The following is a 15,649-nucleotide window of genomic DNA, read 5'->3' on the forward strand; positions in this document are numbered from 1 at the left end:
GAGTGGCTGGTGGGTTTGAACCACCAACCTCTGGTTAGCAGTCAAATGCCTTAGGCATTATGTCACCAGAGCTCCCATATATCATATAGATATATATGTCTATATATCTATAAAAAGGTATAAAATTAAATATTAAAAATAGTCGCACTTATAAGAGAATAAAATATATAAAGGACTTGGTAGCAAATCAAACAAAAACTATTGAAAATTATTTAGATTGACTAAGGACTATCTAAACAAATGGAGGTATATATCATGTTGATGGATTGGAAGGTTGAATAGTATAAAGATGCCAACTTCCCCAAATTAATGTGTAGATTCAGAGCAATCTTAATCACTATCTTCACTATCCCAGCATCTACATGAGTGTGAGAGAGATTTGAAAAGCTAATCCTAAAATATGTATGAAAATGTAAAAGGTTAAGAATGGCCAATGCAATCTTAAAGAAGAAGAACATAACTCAAGGACCTAAAGTACCAGACAGCCTAATGACTAATAAATTGGTATTGGAACAAGGATAGACAAATAAGCCAATGAGGCCTATTAGAATTCAGAAATAGACCCAAACACATAGGGTCACCTGATGTTTGACAAAACTGACATTTCAGTGCTATGAGGAAAGGATGACAATTATTTTTCAATAAATGGTGCTGGGTCAATTGGACATCCATTTGGAAATAAATGAGTGTTGAACCTTTTACCTCACACCATCCACAAAATTCAATTCTAGTAGGACTGTAGATCTAAATGTGAAAGTTAAAAAAATAAAGCTTTTAGGAGAAAGCTTAGGAGCATATGTCATGACATTGGAGTAGGCAAAGATTTCTTACACATGGCCCCCAAAACACCATAAAGTAAAAAAAAAAAATAAAAAAAGATAAATTGGATTACATTAAAATTAAGAACTCCGTTCACCAAAAGGCACAATTAAAGGAATAGAAGGATAGGTCAGAGAGTGGGAGAAATTATTTGTACTATATATATATATATATATATATATATATATATATAAAACAAAGAATTCATATTCATATCCAGAGTGTGAAGTCCTCCTACAAAGTGACAATTAAAAGTAAACAACTTGTCTTAGTTCTCTAGTACGCTATAACAGAAATACCACAACTGAATGGCTTTAACAAACAGAAACTTATTTTCTCACATTTTAGGAGGCTAGAAGACTGAATTCAGGATGCCAGCTCCAGAAGAAGTCTTTATCTCTCTATTGGCTCTTGGGGAAGGTCCTCATCATTAATCTTCCCCTGGGTCTAAGAGTTTCTCAGCACAGAGACCTCAAGTCCAAAGCACATGCTCAATCCTGGCTCTTCTTCCTTGTTGATAGGATGTCCCTCTGATTTCTGCTTGGTTGTTTAATCTCTTTTATATATCAAAAGAGATTGACTCAAAACACCTAATCCTGTAGATTACATCCTGCCTCATTAACATAACTAACTGCCTCTAATCCTTCTTCATTAACATCATGTTGTTGCTGCTGTTGTTGTTAGGTGCCATTGAGTCAGCTCCAACTCATAGCATCCATATGTATAACAGAACAGCACACTGCCTGGTCCTGAGTCATCCTCACAATCTTTGCTATACTTGAGCACATCTTTGTAGCCACTGTGTCCCTCCACCTTGTTGAGGATCTTCCCCTTTTTCATTGACCCTCTACTTTAGCATGATACACCTCTCCAGGGTATGGTCCCTTCTAACAATATGACCAAAATAAGTGAGAAGAAGTCTGACCCTTTTTGCTCCTAACAACAATTCTGGTTGCATTTCTTCTAGGATAGATTCATCTGTTCTTCCGGCAGTCCATGGTACTTTTGGTATTCTTTGTCAACAACCATAATTAAAAGTCATCAACTCTTCTTCAATCTTCCTTATTCATTGTCCAGCTTTCACATACATATGAGGCTATTGAAAATATCCTGGCTTGGGTTAGGGGCATCTTAGTCTTCAAAGTAACATCTTTGCTCCTTAACACTTTAAAGAGGTCTTTTGCAGCAGATTTGCCCAGTGAAATACAACATCTGATTTCTTGACTGTTGCTTCCATGGGTGTTGATTGTGGATCCAAGTGAAATCCCTGACAATGTAAATCATTTCTCCATTTGTCATGATGCTGCTTATTGGTCTAGTTGTGAGGATTTTTGTTTTCCTTATCTTGAAATGTAATCCATACTGAAGACTGTGACTGTAATCTTTATCTTCATCAGTAAGTGCTTCAAGTGGTCTTCGCTTTCAGCAAGCAAAGTTATACCATCTGCATATCACAGGTTGTTAATGAGTCTTCCTCTAATCCTCATGTCATATTCTTTTTCATGTAGTCCATCTTCTCAGATTATTTGTTCAACATACAGATTGAATAAGTATAGTGAAAGAATATAACCCTGACACACACCCTTTTTGATTTTAAACCATAGTATCCCCTTGTTCTGTTTGAATGGCAGACTCTTGGTCTATGTATAGGTTGCTCATGAGTACAATTAAGTATTCTGGAATTCCAATCTTTTGCCATGCTATCCATAATTTGTTATGACTCACATAGTCAAATGCCTTTGCGTAGTTAATAAGACATAGGTAAACAACTTTCTGGTATTTTTTGCTCTCAACCAATGTCCATCTGACATCAGGAATGATATCTCCCTTTCCACATCCTCTTCTGAACCAGCTTGAATTTCTTGAATTTTTCTATCAACACACTGCTGCATCCATTTTTTAATTATCTCCAGCAATGTTCATGTTAATTTTGAATTAATAGCATAGAGTTTAGGATTTACAACACATGGGCTAGGTATGTCAGATCACAAAATGGAAGATAATTACAAAATACTGACACTCATAGCCTAATCAAATTGACATATTTTTTTGGAATGCAATTTAATCCATAATATAACTCAACAGGAAGACTGAAAAGATTTGAATGTCACTAAACTAAAGATAGGAGCTCTGGTAGCATAGTGCCTAAGGCATTTAACTGCTAACCAGAAGGCTGGTGGTTCAAACCCACCAGCCACTCCTCAGAAGGAAGGTTGGGCAATCTACTTTTGTAGTGATACTGCCTCAGAAACCTAAGGAGGGGTCACTATGAGTTGGGTCCAACTTGACGGCATATAACAACAACAAACTAAAGATAGAGCCCTGGTGGTGTAAAGATTAAACATGGGCTTCTAACCAAATGGTTGGCATTTCAAACCCACTCAGTGGCTCTGTGGAAAAAAAGACCTGGCATTCTGCTCCTATGAAGATTACAGCCTATAAAACACTATGCGGGCAGCACTACTCTGTCACACGGGGTCACTATGAGTCAGAATTGACTCCACGGTATCCAACAATAAACAAAAGATAGGAAGCCATGATGGCCCAATGGTTAAACACTGAGCTTCTAACCAAAAGGTTGGTAGTTTGAACCCACTAGCTGTTCCATTGGAGAAAAGACCAGCTGATCTGCTGCAATGAAGACTACAGCATAGGGAAACCATATAGGGCAGTTCTACTCTGTCATATAGGGTTGTTATGAATAAAAATCAACTCAATGACACCTAGAACAATAACAAACAATAAATACAGAAGTGGTCATAGGAAAATAGGGAAACGGAAATATAAACTGCAATGAAATGCTTCTAGATGCACAATGGAAGGGCTGAACTTGAAATACCAGCAATATTAAATATAGTGAGGATGTGAAAGTAACTTAAATTGCTAGTAGAAGAATAAATTGGTACAATCACCCTGAAAAATTATTTGGCAGTATCTATTAATGCACTTAACTGCTAACTGAAAGACTGGTGATTCTAGTCCACCCAGATGCACCTCAGAAGAAAGGCCTGGTGACCTACTTCTGAAAAATTAGCCTTTAGAAACCTGATGGAGCACAGTTCCTACTCTGACAAACATGGGCTGCCATGAGTCAGAATTGATTGGATGGCAACTTTCATTCATACAGAATATATACATTTCTTTAAGAGCGAAATAAACACTTTGTCCTGTGACCCTATGAATCAGTATATGTTACACATTACAGTCTTGGGAGCTCTGGTAGCATAGTGCCTAAGGCACTTGACTGCTAACCAGAAGGCTGGTGGTTCAAACCCACCAGCCACTCCTCGGAAGGAAGGTTGGGCAATCCTACTTCCGTAGTGATACTGCCTCGGAAACCCAAGGAGGGGTCGCTATGAGTCGGGGCCAACTCGATGGCAAATAACAACAACAACAACACACAGTCATAGGGAAAAAAAATACCATGCACCCTGAGGTGCACCAAAAATAACAGCCACCAGTGAAGGTCTGGACATCAAAATAAATAAAACCTTGAACAATTTCTACAGCCTTGCCTGTCTTATAGAAACAACATTGTCTCTGACTTTTGTGATGCTCCTATCTGAAGATAATACCTTTGTGGATATTATAATCCTGTGAGAAATTGCTCTTTTTCTTCTATGAGTTGCTAAATACACTAATGTAAACTTGAAATCTTGAGAGCTTTTTTTTTCCCTTCAATTAACGTGTTTTGTTTGTTTGTTTGTGTGTCTGAGCCTTCTGATGTCTGAATCCTTTGCATCACTTTATGAGGAAACTTCTTCAAATGTTTTTTTTTTTTGTCTGCAAGTCTTCTTATGACAATATTAAGACACATTACTTCTGCTCTTAATTCTATACCCAATATGATGCATACATGTGTTCAAAAAAATGTATAAGACTGTTCTCACCAGAACATAAATAAATTAATTGTGGTATAGAATGAATAAATGAATTGTGGCTTATTTGTAACTATACAGTGTAAGAATGAACACTCTTGTTGCATGCCACAACACAGATTCATCTCATATACGTAACTTCGAGCAACAGAATCCAGACACATAAAAGTACATTCTTTATTATTCTACTTATATAAAGTATAAAGCAAAATTTATCTATGATGCTAGATGTCAGGATGGTGAGATAAAGGTAACCTTCAGAGGAGAATAATTAGAATGGAGCTTGAAGGGGGCTTCTCATGTAATATTCTATTTTTTGACCTAATGCTGGTTCACTTTATGAAAAGTCATCAAATTGTACTTAAGATTTATGCACCTTTCTGTATGCATGTTATACTGTAAAATCAAGTTTATTTCAAAATGCAGAAGGACAGAAGCTGATGATGGCAAGACCCAGGCATATGACATTGGAGTAAGGGACTGAGGAGCAGCTTAGGGACCATAGGGATGACCATGAGTGTAGATAAGTCTGGTGCAGTAGAAAACAGACGCTGTGTGTGTGAAAGAATCTTGAAAGAAACACTTCTCAGAATCTTGACCAAATCCTAAATCCAAGAAGACTTTGTTCTTGGGTAATTGGGATGGGTGTGGGTTGATAGGGGTGTAAAATGGTCAAGAGAAACAGAGAATTAAATTCCAACAATACAAAAAAGTAGAGCCTTGCAGCTGTACTGAGAGAAAGGCAAAGGACGGTGAAGATCTTAGGTCATGGGTCCATCCTTGCCAAGGGAATAAATTGTGAAGCAATAAATTTTTAGCTGTGTTCTTGTCTCTTCTAACCTGGCCTGTGATTAAATTGATTAGCTTAATTTATCACCCAAAATCTCTTGTATGTGATGTCCTTAGTAATGGGTGTGAAAATAGCTGAAACAGGTTACACAAGTGTAGGTTTACTAGCTAAAGCTTCTTGAGCATAATATGCATATCCATGAATCATCACATGCTATTGAGTATTTAATGAGCAGTTTAGGCACTGGGAAGATAGAATAAAAAATAAGACAATAAGATAAGATCTCTTTCCTCAAAGAAGATAACATAGATAGAGACAGAAACTGAGTGCAAAACACTGAATGGATAAAAGAATGACATTCTAGTGTCTACGTTGTATGAAGGTTTAACATCTGAATACCTAGTGGAGGATCTTAGCTGAGTGAAGGGACCATGTAGTTCTGCACCAGGAAATAATTGGGAGAATTTTGGTGGCAACACCACTGGACACATCTTTATGTTACTGTAATATTTAGACCACATATAGTATTAAATGTAAAGCTTTTGCCTAGGTATGAGGCTCAATTATTATTTTCCAGCATACCTCACTGGTATCCCAGATTGATGGCCTTAAGCAACAAAACTTATGGATCATGGAACATGGATGCTTCCAGACATTGGAACTCATTTGACTCAGTTGCTCTGGCAGTTTTAACATGAAATGGAAGGTCAGTAACATTTTGGATCCATGGTAACTTTGCTATGGGATACACCTGGCTGATCATTAACACAGAGAAAAGACTTTCTCACTCTGAAAGAAATCAGTTTGCTGGCACAAGCTATTATAATGAAGACGGTGTTAGAAGTAATGAATTTTCCATTCTAAACAAGCACAACAAATATCAGATATGAAGTCGTGCTTCCAGGGGAGCCTCTGAATTTTTATTCCCCTGGAAAATAGCAAAGATTATGAGGCATTATTCATAAGTATACCTAAGGACCACTGCAGATTTCCAGGAATATTTGGAAAGAGCATCTGTAACACTGGCCTACCTTTCAATAGAGAGGCTCAGAGCATCAAAATTGGAAGCATTCATGTAAATGTTGCCTCATTCATCCACTCAACAGATATTTATTAAGAATCTGTTCCCTTTCAACATGATTCTAGTCCCTGGAGATAAAGAAGAAAAAAAAAAAAAAAAAAAACTCATTGCTGTAGAATCGTTCTGACTCACAGCAACACTATAGAACAGAGCAGATTGGGTTTCTTAGGCTGTCATTTTTACAAAAGCAGACTGCCCCATCTTTTTCCTGGAGAGCAGCTGGTGAGTTCAAACCATCAACCCTTCATTAGCAAGCAAACATTTAACACACTGTCACACTGTGTCACTTGGGCTCCTGAGCCTAGTGAATAATACAAATGAGGGGCCTGCTTTCAAAGGGATTCTATTCTAGTGGAGGGAGAAAGAATTTAAACATCAGCACACATATGAAAGCTAAGGATAAGAGCAAGATAAAATGCATGAGGAATGTCTGGAAGAGTGTGACTCCTTTAGCCTGGGTTATTGAGAAGATAAGTTAAAGAAGAAACCGCAAAACATTAAGAAGCCTGAGACATACTAGTTACAACAACACTGGGGATTTTACTTATTTCTAGGTCACTGTTGACCTTAGTAGTCAACAACTGTCACTAAGGGTTCTTGGGGAACTTCTCCTACAGCCTCTGATGTATGCTAATGGATGCACTGGATTGAAAGAGAAAGAGTTCTAGAAATTGTGCAAAGTCAGCACTGCTCTTTCATTGATAGCATGTCTGAGGCCAGCCAATCCAAAGACACTCCCAACTTCCACCCACTAAAAAACTCCCAAGAAAACAAAACCAGTTTTGTCAAATTGATTCCAACTCAAGGCAACCCCATGTATGTCAGAATAGAGCTGTGCAGCATAAAGGTTTCCAGTGACTAACTTTTTAGAACTAGATGGCCAGGTCTTTCTTCTAAGGTGCCTCTGAGTAGACTTGAACTTCCACCCTTTTGGTTAGCAGCTGAGTATCATCTAGGGACTCCAAGCACATGCAATATTCAAATAATCCCTAACTCCTATATGGTTCTGCAGCTCTAACAGTGCACTGAAACACCATTACCAGTGCAGCCACAATGAATCCTACGAAGGAGGTCTTGGGTTTGGATGGAAAGAGCCCAGGTCCAGAGTTTGAAGACATGAATTCAGGTCTAAGCTCTGCTTGTCTAAACTAACTAAACTTAGACAAGCCATCTAGATTTCTGAGTAATAGGTTCTTCATCTGTGAATAAGAATGATGACACAAAGATCTCAGAGTTATTCTGATGCTCCCATGACATCAGTCCATATGAAAATGTTTCATTAGTTCCAAAACATAATGCAAATATTTATATATAATCAGAATTTATTCACTCTGAATCAAATTCAGTCCCAAAGCAGAGTGAAAAATCCTCCTGAATATCTGCTATGGCAGATATATCCTTTATATCCTCTCTTTCCCCATCAATTGCCAACCAGGACTATCTGACTGGCATTTTTTTTTTTTTTTTTTTTGAAGTTCCCAACTAATGCTTCTCTCCAATAGGACAAACTTTCAACTTCTTGGTTCAGGTGCTATGTTTATCCAGTGCATCATGCACAAGTCTAGGGCATGAATCCATTCAGCCTTGAGCAATGCTCATTAGAAATAATAGAGCCACACCTCTGTTCCTCCACCTCCATTTCCTGTAGAGCCTGTGGTCATTCTTGACTCATCATTCAGTGTCTTCAAGTAAAAGGGAGGAGGGCTGCAGCTGTATTGTTCCTTGTGACAATGGCCAAAGGCGAGAGTAATTCAAATCAACTCATTGATAAACGGTCACACCACAGGTCTTCCTTTTATGCTTCACTATCTTCCTCAAAGTCTTCTTTTAGAGAATCTGTAAGTGAATACTTTTCAAAAAATTAATCATAGTGCTACCTAAGTCTGGAAGCAAGGTACACCTAGACAGTGCAACTTTGTAACAAATTTACCCCTTTTAGCATTAAATTATTGTGATGCAAAGAACTGAATCTCCACAAATAGTTCAAACCAGTAAGCAGTGGTTGCCAGGCCGCTTGTCACTTGCCCAGCTTTGTAATAAGAGCCATGATCTAATTTCAAGTCAAAAGGATTCAAGAGGAAAATGGCTTCCAGGAAGTCCGCATCATGTATAAAGTTGCTAGACAATGTGCCTTCCAGATAGGCGGTTCCAGAGGCCACCTCGCTACTCAGAGTTGAGTCTTGGCATCTGGCCCTTCTGAGAAGGGGTGACATAAGGGCTAACCATTCACCTGATATTTGAAAAAACAAACTACCACAGATTTAGTGACTTACAATGACACAGATTTACTCTCTTCTAGTTCTAGAAGTCACAAACACAAAATGTATTACAGGGCAAAAATCAAGGTGTCAACAGGACTGTGTGTCTTCTGCAGGCTCCAGGAGAGAATCTGTCCCTTGCCTCTTTCGGTTTCTAGCGGTTGCCAGCATTTATCGATTCATGACCATATCACTCTGATCTCTGCTTCTGTGGTCACATCACCTTTTCTGTCTCCCCGTTATAAGAACTCTTGTGATTATATTGGGCTTATCCAATAATCTAGGTTAATCGCCCCACTTCAAGATTCTTAACTTAATCATATCTACAAAGTCCTTTTTGCCATACAATGTAACATTTACATATTCCTGGGATTAGGACATGGGCATCTTTGGGGAGCCATTGTTTGGTTGCATGATCCAAACTGGCCTGCATAGTTGAGGCTGAGAAGAAATCTTCCAGCTAGGGTAGAGGAAGGCCCAGCCTGATTAACAACTGAAGAGTGGTAACTGCTTTTTCATCCTTTCTCTATTCTAATATCTTAACTAGTTCTTGACCTACAATAAACTCATTACTGTAGAGGGAATTCTGACCTCTACAAAAAAAAAAAAAAAAAAGGCTAAACTCACTGCCATCAAGTTGATTTGACTCAAAGTGACCTCTCCTTGGGTTTCTGAGGTGGTATCTCTATGGAAGTAGATTGCCCAACCTTCCTTCTGAGGAGTGGCTAGTGAGTTTGGACCATCAGCCTCTGGTTAGCAGTCAAGTACCTTAGGCACTACGCCACCAGAGCTCCCTCATAGCAATTCTATAGGACAGAGCAGAACTGCCCCACAGGGTTTTCAAGACTATAAATCTTTACAGAAGTAGGCTGCCACGTATTTCTGCTGGGAGTAACTGGTGAGTTCAACTACTAACCTTTCCATTGGAAGCCAAGTGCTTAACTACTGCACCACCAAGGCTCATGTTGACATGGAACAGGTGCTAAGAATGACAAAGGATGTGAGTTGTCCCCCAATACCCATTTTACACTCTGACTTTTGCTAATGGAATCTCCAAATTTAGCTAAGTACACAGCTGCTTAGGTGTTTTCACATCCTGGCTAAGAGGAGCAGAAGAGATGTGCATAGCTGGATGGTACACCTAGAGTGAACCAATAACTCTTCTTTCCTTTCTGCATCTCTTTCTACTAGCTGGAATTAACATGTGATAGTGAGATCAAAAATCATTGTATTAGAGCATGAGATGGACGCTATGAGCTGAGGATCAACAAGGTAAAAGGAGCCTGGGTCCTGACATGGTACAATTGTCATACCCACCTTGGTCAATTTACATTCAAACTATTTACAAGTGATTACGTTAGAGAACAATAAATTTCTCTTATGTTTGGGCATTTGTTTAGCAACCCAACTCATATTCTCAATGTATGAACTCAATCATGGAACAAAGTAGTGATCCTTCATAGACCACTTTGCCTCTATGAACTTTAGTTTCTTTACCTGCAACATAGAAATCAGAACAATATGCACTCTCATGTATTATTAAATATTAAAGGATAAGGAATATGTGGGCATCATCTGTGAACTCTAAGGCACTTTATAACTGTAAGGGTTGAAAGATTAAAATGTAATTTCTGATCCCTTTTTCAATGCTCTTGGCTTTTTAACATTTTACTGTCCTAAAATTAGTCTCTGTCGATTTTTCTCATTGACTTTTTTTATTCAATGAGACTTAATAAAACTATATTTTTAATGGAAAAAAAAATGAGGTCCATTAATTTTTACTTTTCTGGATTAGCCTTCATAAAAATATTCACTCACAACAGGTTTGTTATTGTTAACTGCCATCCAGTCTAATCTTTGGCACAGTGACTAGGTGGATATGTTCAAACAGCCAACTTTTAGATTAGCAGACTATTGCTCAAGCTTCTTACCACAGGCTTAGACGATGTCAATTCCATGAGCAACTCTGTGTAGGAGAATATAATCACCCAATTGCAGATTCGGCATGAATAACTTTACAAGGAAATTTGCGAAATTGAATGCTGGCTAGGGTTAGAGACTAAGCCATAGGAACTAGGATTTGGCTGCTCTTGGTGTGTGAAAGTGACAAATAACCAACCCCTTTCTGGAGACACTCTAGCCTCTAATGTTCCTGAGTAATGTATTCTGCCTCTCAGCTTCAGGTCTCTAAGCTCTAGATTAAGCCACAGTTTAAGCTGTATATTCAGAATATGCTTAGAGCAGAGTTTGAAGAGCACATTTGTAAAAGAAGGCTGGCACTGCTAAGCCTGCTCCTCTAAGGTCCCAAGGACAATTTTGGTCTAGTTCTGTGACTGTCATTGACCTCTGTGTCCTCTTGCAGTTCCATGTCCCAAGCTGGGACACCATGCACTCCTTCAGTTGTTGTTTTGATTAATCTTTATTCTTCCTCTCCCTCCCTTCCCATTCTAGCTTCTCTGAGACCAGAATTGATCTGTGGAAGAATCAAATGAACATTTCAGAACCAAAGAAAGAGGGTAAGATTGAACTCATATTTTGCAATCAGCAGTACTTAAGTAAACCAAACCTATTGCTGTTGAATCAGATCCTACTGGTGGCGACCCCTCCTTGGGTTTCCAACCCAGTATCACTACGGAAGTAGATTGCCCAACCTTCTTTCTGAGGAGTGGCTGGTTGATTTGAACCACCAGCCTTCTGGTTAGCAGTTAAGTGCCATAGGCACTACGCCTCTTAAGTAAAGGCTTTATCAAAGTCAAGACTTCATCAACATTAGGGTAATGCGAGAGTGAACATACTTTTGTTACCCTCTTGTTGGAACACGTAAGACTGACATTGTTTACTTTAGCATTAGTACCTCATTGACAAATTTTTCCAAGTTTTTGTGAAAAAATGAAGCTCTTACTAAGCAATTGAATTTCAGTTTATAATTCACTGCTCACAAAGAGCTCCTGCTGTCCCTTTTGTGTTTAATGTGTATTGGACACCTTTTGGAAGCTGTTCCACATGCAAAGGATTGTTCCCCTGGACGAATAACAAACTGGTGTGTGCAAAACCACACAGTGCACTGTAATTACAAACTGGAAGCTCGTAATTGGTGCATGAACCACTTCCTTTATAAGTTACTGAGCTTTATTCACAATTTTTCTCATTGAAAGGGCTGAGTCTCTGGTTCTACCTTTAATAATGGTGATAATCATAATAACTATAATAATGCAGCATTACTTTCTAATTACAAAGAAAATTTCTCCTAAAGGGCTCAGAGCACTTCACAGACATTATCTCATTCATTCTCATAACATCTCTGTGCTGCTTGTTGGTCACTACCACAATCATGGTAACAAGATGACCTTCCAATGCTCTTACAAAGCGAAGATGGCAGGAAGAAACTTCAGACTCCTCACACTCTGGCAGAAACTTTCAACTGATTTTCAATAGTGTTTTTAATGTAACTTTTGACCTCAGTAATGCCATTGTACCTTGTTGGAAAAGACGGTTTCTGCAGTTGACGTCTTTGATTCAGTCACTTCTAAGGACACAGTGCTTTGCATTCTATGTCAATAGGGATTATTACAAATGGAAAATTCATCCTAATCATAATGAGCTATTGGTGCCATTTCATATTGGTGAACCTAATGTATTGATCCATTCTCCAGAAGAGGGGCAGCCAAGTATGGCTTGTAGACCAAATCTGGCCTACTTCCTATTAGTGGTAAGAATGGTTTAAAGATTTCAAATGGTTATATGGTTAATGGTTATTGAAGTCCCTACATAATATCCTAGATGTTCCCTTTGGGGCTGCATAGCCTAAAATATTTACTACGTGGTTCTTTACTTAAAAAGTTTGCTGACCTCTACTTCAGAGAAGTTCTGATGCAAAGCAGTTCCTGAGATACTCTATCTTGGTTTATCTGTATGCATATGCTTGTGTCTGGCTTGTTTTCTTTTTAGTAGAGTAAAGGATTAAAAGCATAGTGATGGCACACCTTGGATATTTTTACTAGTTTCTAAGGTCAGTGAATAAGCAATGGGGTGTGGCTGTGTTGATTTATTAATGTTCACATGGTGTTTTGTTTCTTGGATCTCTGAGCTCTGGATGAAACCCACAGTCTAAGTTCCAAGGCATTTAATGTTGAGAATCTGCTTACAGACTGAGCTTGATAAGCACCTCCAAGGACAAGACAAGTTGTTTGATAGGCCCGATTTTCCAGATTCATGAAGAGTGATTGGCTCTGTTCCTGTGGTGGGCATTGACCTTTCTCACTTCCCAGCTCACCATGCACTCCTCATGTTTGTGTTTTAATTACTGTTATCCTTCCTGTTCTTTCCTTCCCCCATTCCCTCTGCTTGACCAAATATGTGATAGAATAAAATGAAAAATTGGGAGCCACATAATATTGGGCACTTTTCTGTTTTGAAATCAGCCTTATTCTAGTGAAACATTTACAAATATTTAGTAAAATAGAAGAGTGTTTGTTTTGGGGAGGGTATGTCTTCTGTTGGCTGTATCCTACATAGTTACAAGTGTTGATCACTGACAATGACAAAAACAAAGACAAGGTTGAGGCATGTTTTCCAGGCACAATGTGGTTGGGATAAGCATGGCCCAGAAACAAATCCAGCCCTACTTGTAAACCTGGGAATTGAATACCATGGACAGAATTTATTTTTTGTTGTCCCTTCTCCTGTTACAAAGCAAAAAAGGATGAGTTGACACACAGTTACTGGAGAAGTCATCATTCAAGACAACAATTTAATTGTATGTGAGTTTGACAATCATGTTGGCTATAAAAGATTAGTCACCAATCATGGCGCCCTGCAAACAAAAATAACATATTTGATGGCAAGAGATACCAGAAGATTAAAAAGCAGGCTGTAAAAATAATTATTGGAAGTCAATGTTAAATTTCTGTTAGAAGCTTTAAAAAATAACTTTGATAGTCCTTTCTACCCTTAGTTTTGCCAACAAGACACATTTTTTTTTCCTTCTTACTTTTGGCCTTGTTTTCATCATTAGGAAGGTGGTTTTCTAACTTGAAATTGATAGCAAAGCTGCCTGAAACTGCAGCTGTGATTCTGCGTTCCTCTCCAGGAAATGGAACCATGTCTATAGTTATAATTTCAGCACATGTGGACTGAGCTTGTAATACGTGTATTATAAAGCAGAGCTGCAATTCATCTTAATGATTGGTATGTGAAAGAACATCTCAGCAGGGCACCTTAATGAAATGACAATTGGTTGAAGACTTAGAAGATTAAAAATACCCAAGACTTTCAGAAGCCATATCTACTCTCATTTGGATCCATTAAGGGATAGTGAGAAATTATATTCTCTACCAAACAACAAGATAGCTTAAAGCAAAAAGAGTAAAATTCCTTTTAATATATATTCCAAGGCTGCAGGCATTAAAAATGTCTAATCAGGAAAACTCAAATTATGAACCAAAATCTGAAGTTTGAATATCTCATAATCATATAGAAATCTTTCTAGCAGAAACTTCTTAATGAGTAGACTGAAACATTGCCCCAAATATTTAGATTCCCTTGAAATAAAACACTTAGAATTCCTTCTATGGAGTAGATATTCTTAGTCAAAACCTGTTTGACACAGTATGTACATTGTTTCATTTAGTCCTGAAAACAGTCTTACCCGGCAGGTAGCATTAAACCCAGAACACTTAGAAAACTAAAGCTCAGAGATGTTAAGCAAATTAGCTGGAGCTCATAGTATTCAAGGTTATACAGTTATTAAGGCACAACTGTTATTTCATAGCAAAAACAAAGCCCTGTTGTATGTCTTATTTTATAATCATCACATTGATCAATATCATAAAGATAAAAAATATAGTCAGGTAAAGCCTCCTTTCTAAGTTCAACACATCAAACTAAAAGCAAAATATTTGTTGTCATTAATTCTTTACCTGGCTTCATTTCAGTCACACTGAATGACTTGGAACAATCTTTCCCTGCCTCAATTTCCCAAAGAAAAATAATCTCTCAAATGCAATAACATCATTGAATTACTACTTATTCCAAGTGTTGTGTTTTCTAGTTTCATATGCATTAGCTCATGTAATTGATTCAACACACTTTTGTTAGATTCCTCCTTCATAGCTGTTGTTGTTATGTGCCGTCAAGTCGGCCCCGACTCATAGCGACCTCTCCTTGGGTTTCCAAGGCAGTATCACTACGGAAGTAGATTGCCCCATCTTCCTTCTGAGGAGTGGCTAGTGGGCTTGAACCACCAGCCTTCTGGTTAGCAGTCAAGTGTCTTAGGCACTACACTACCAGAGCTCCCCCTTCATAGTTAGCATATGTGAAATATGTGCCAGGATGACATAACAAACTACTCCGATGTGAATTGACCAACAATTTCCCTTGAACTTGTTATATTATATGCATTTACCAATACTTAAAACATTTGAAGTGAATGGTATTTCAGAAAACTTCCTAAATTCTCTGTGTTCAGGTGAATTAGAGTTGAAGATGTCCTATCTACGGCCCCAAAATTTATGATTGTCTACTTTGAGTCTATATCTTCATTTTGTAGAGTTATGCTTTAATATGTAATAAAAGGCTGGCAACAAATATTAGAATACACTCATAATCCTGTGACTAGGCAGGAATTTTCATCTAGGTAGAGTACATGAGTTAAACAATCGAGGTTTTAAAGTCTAATCTTGTCCTACTCTATACTTTTAAGCCCTTAAGTCTTGTTGCACAGTATGCACAGAAATGGAATTTTACAATCTGCACATTGTTCTCTACACTAATCCAGAACCATTTGCTTAGTCTGTTCCTTATCTATTCCTAATCTTCCTGGCTG

This window comes from Orycteropus afer, unplaced genomic scaffold (assembly GCF_000298275.1).
Source record: "Orycteropus afer afer isolate SDZICR_OR568_19922 unplaced genomic scaffold, OryAfe1.0 scaffold00008, whole genome shotgun sequence".
In the NCBI taxonomy this organism is placed as follows: domain Eukaryota; kingdom Metazoa; phylum Chordata; class Mammalia; order Tubulidentata; family Orycteropodidae; genus Orycteropus; species Orycteropus afer.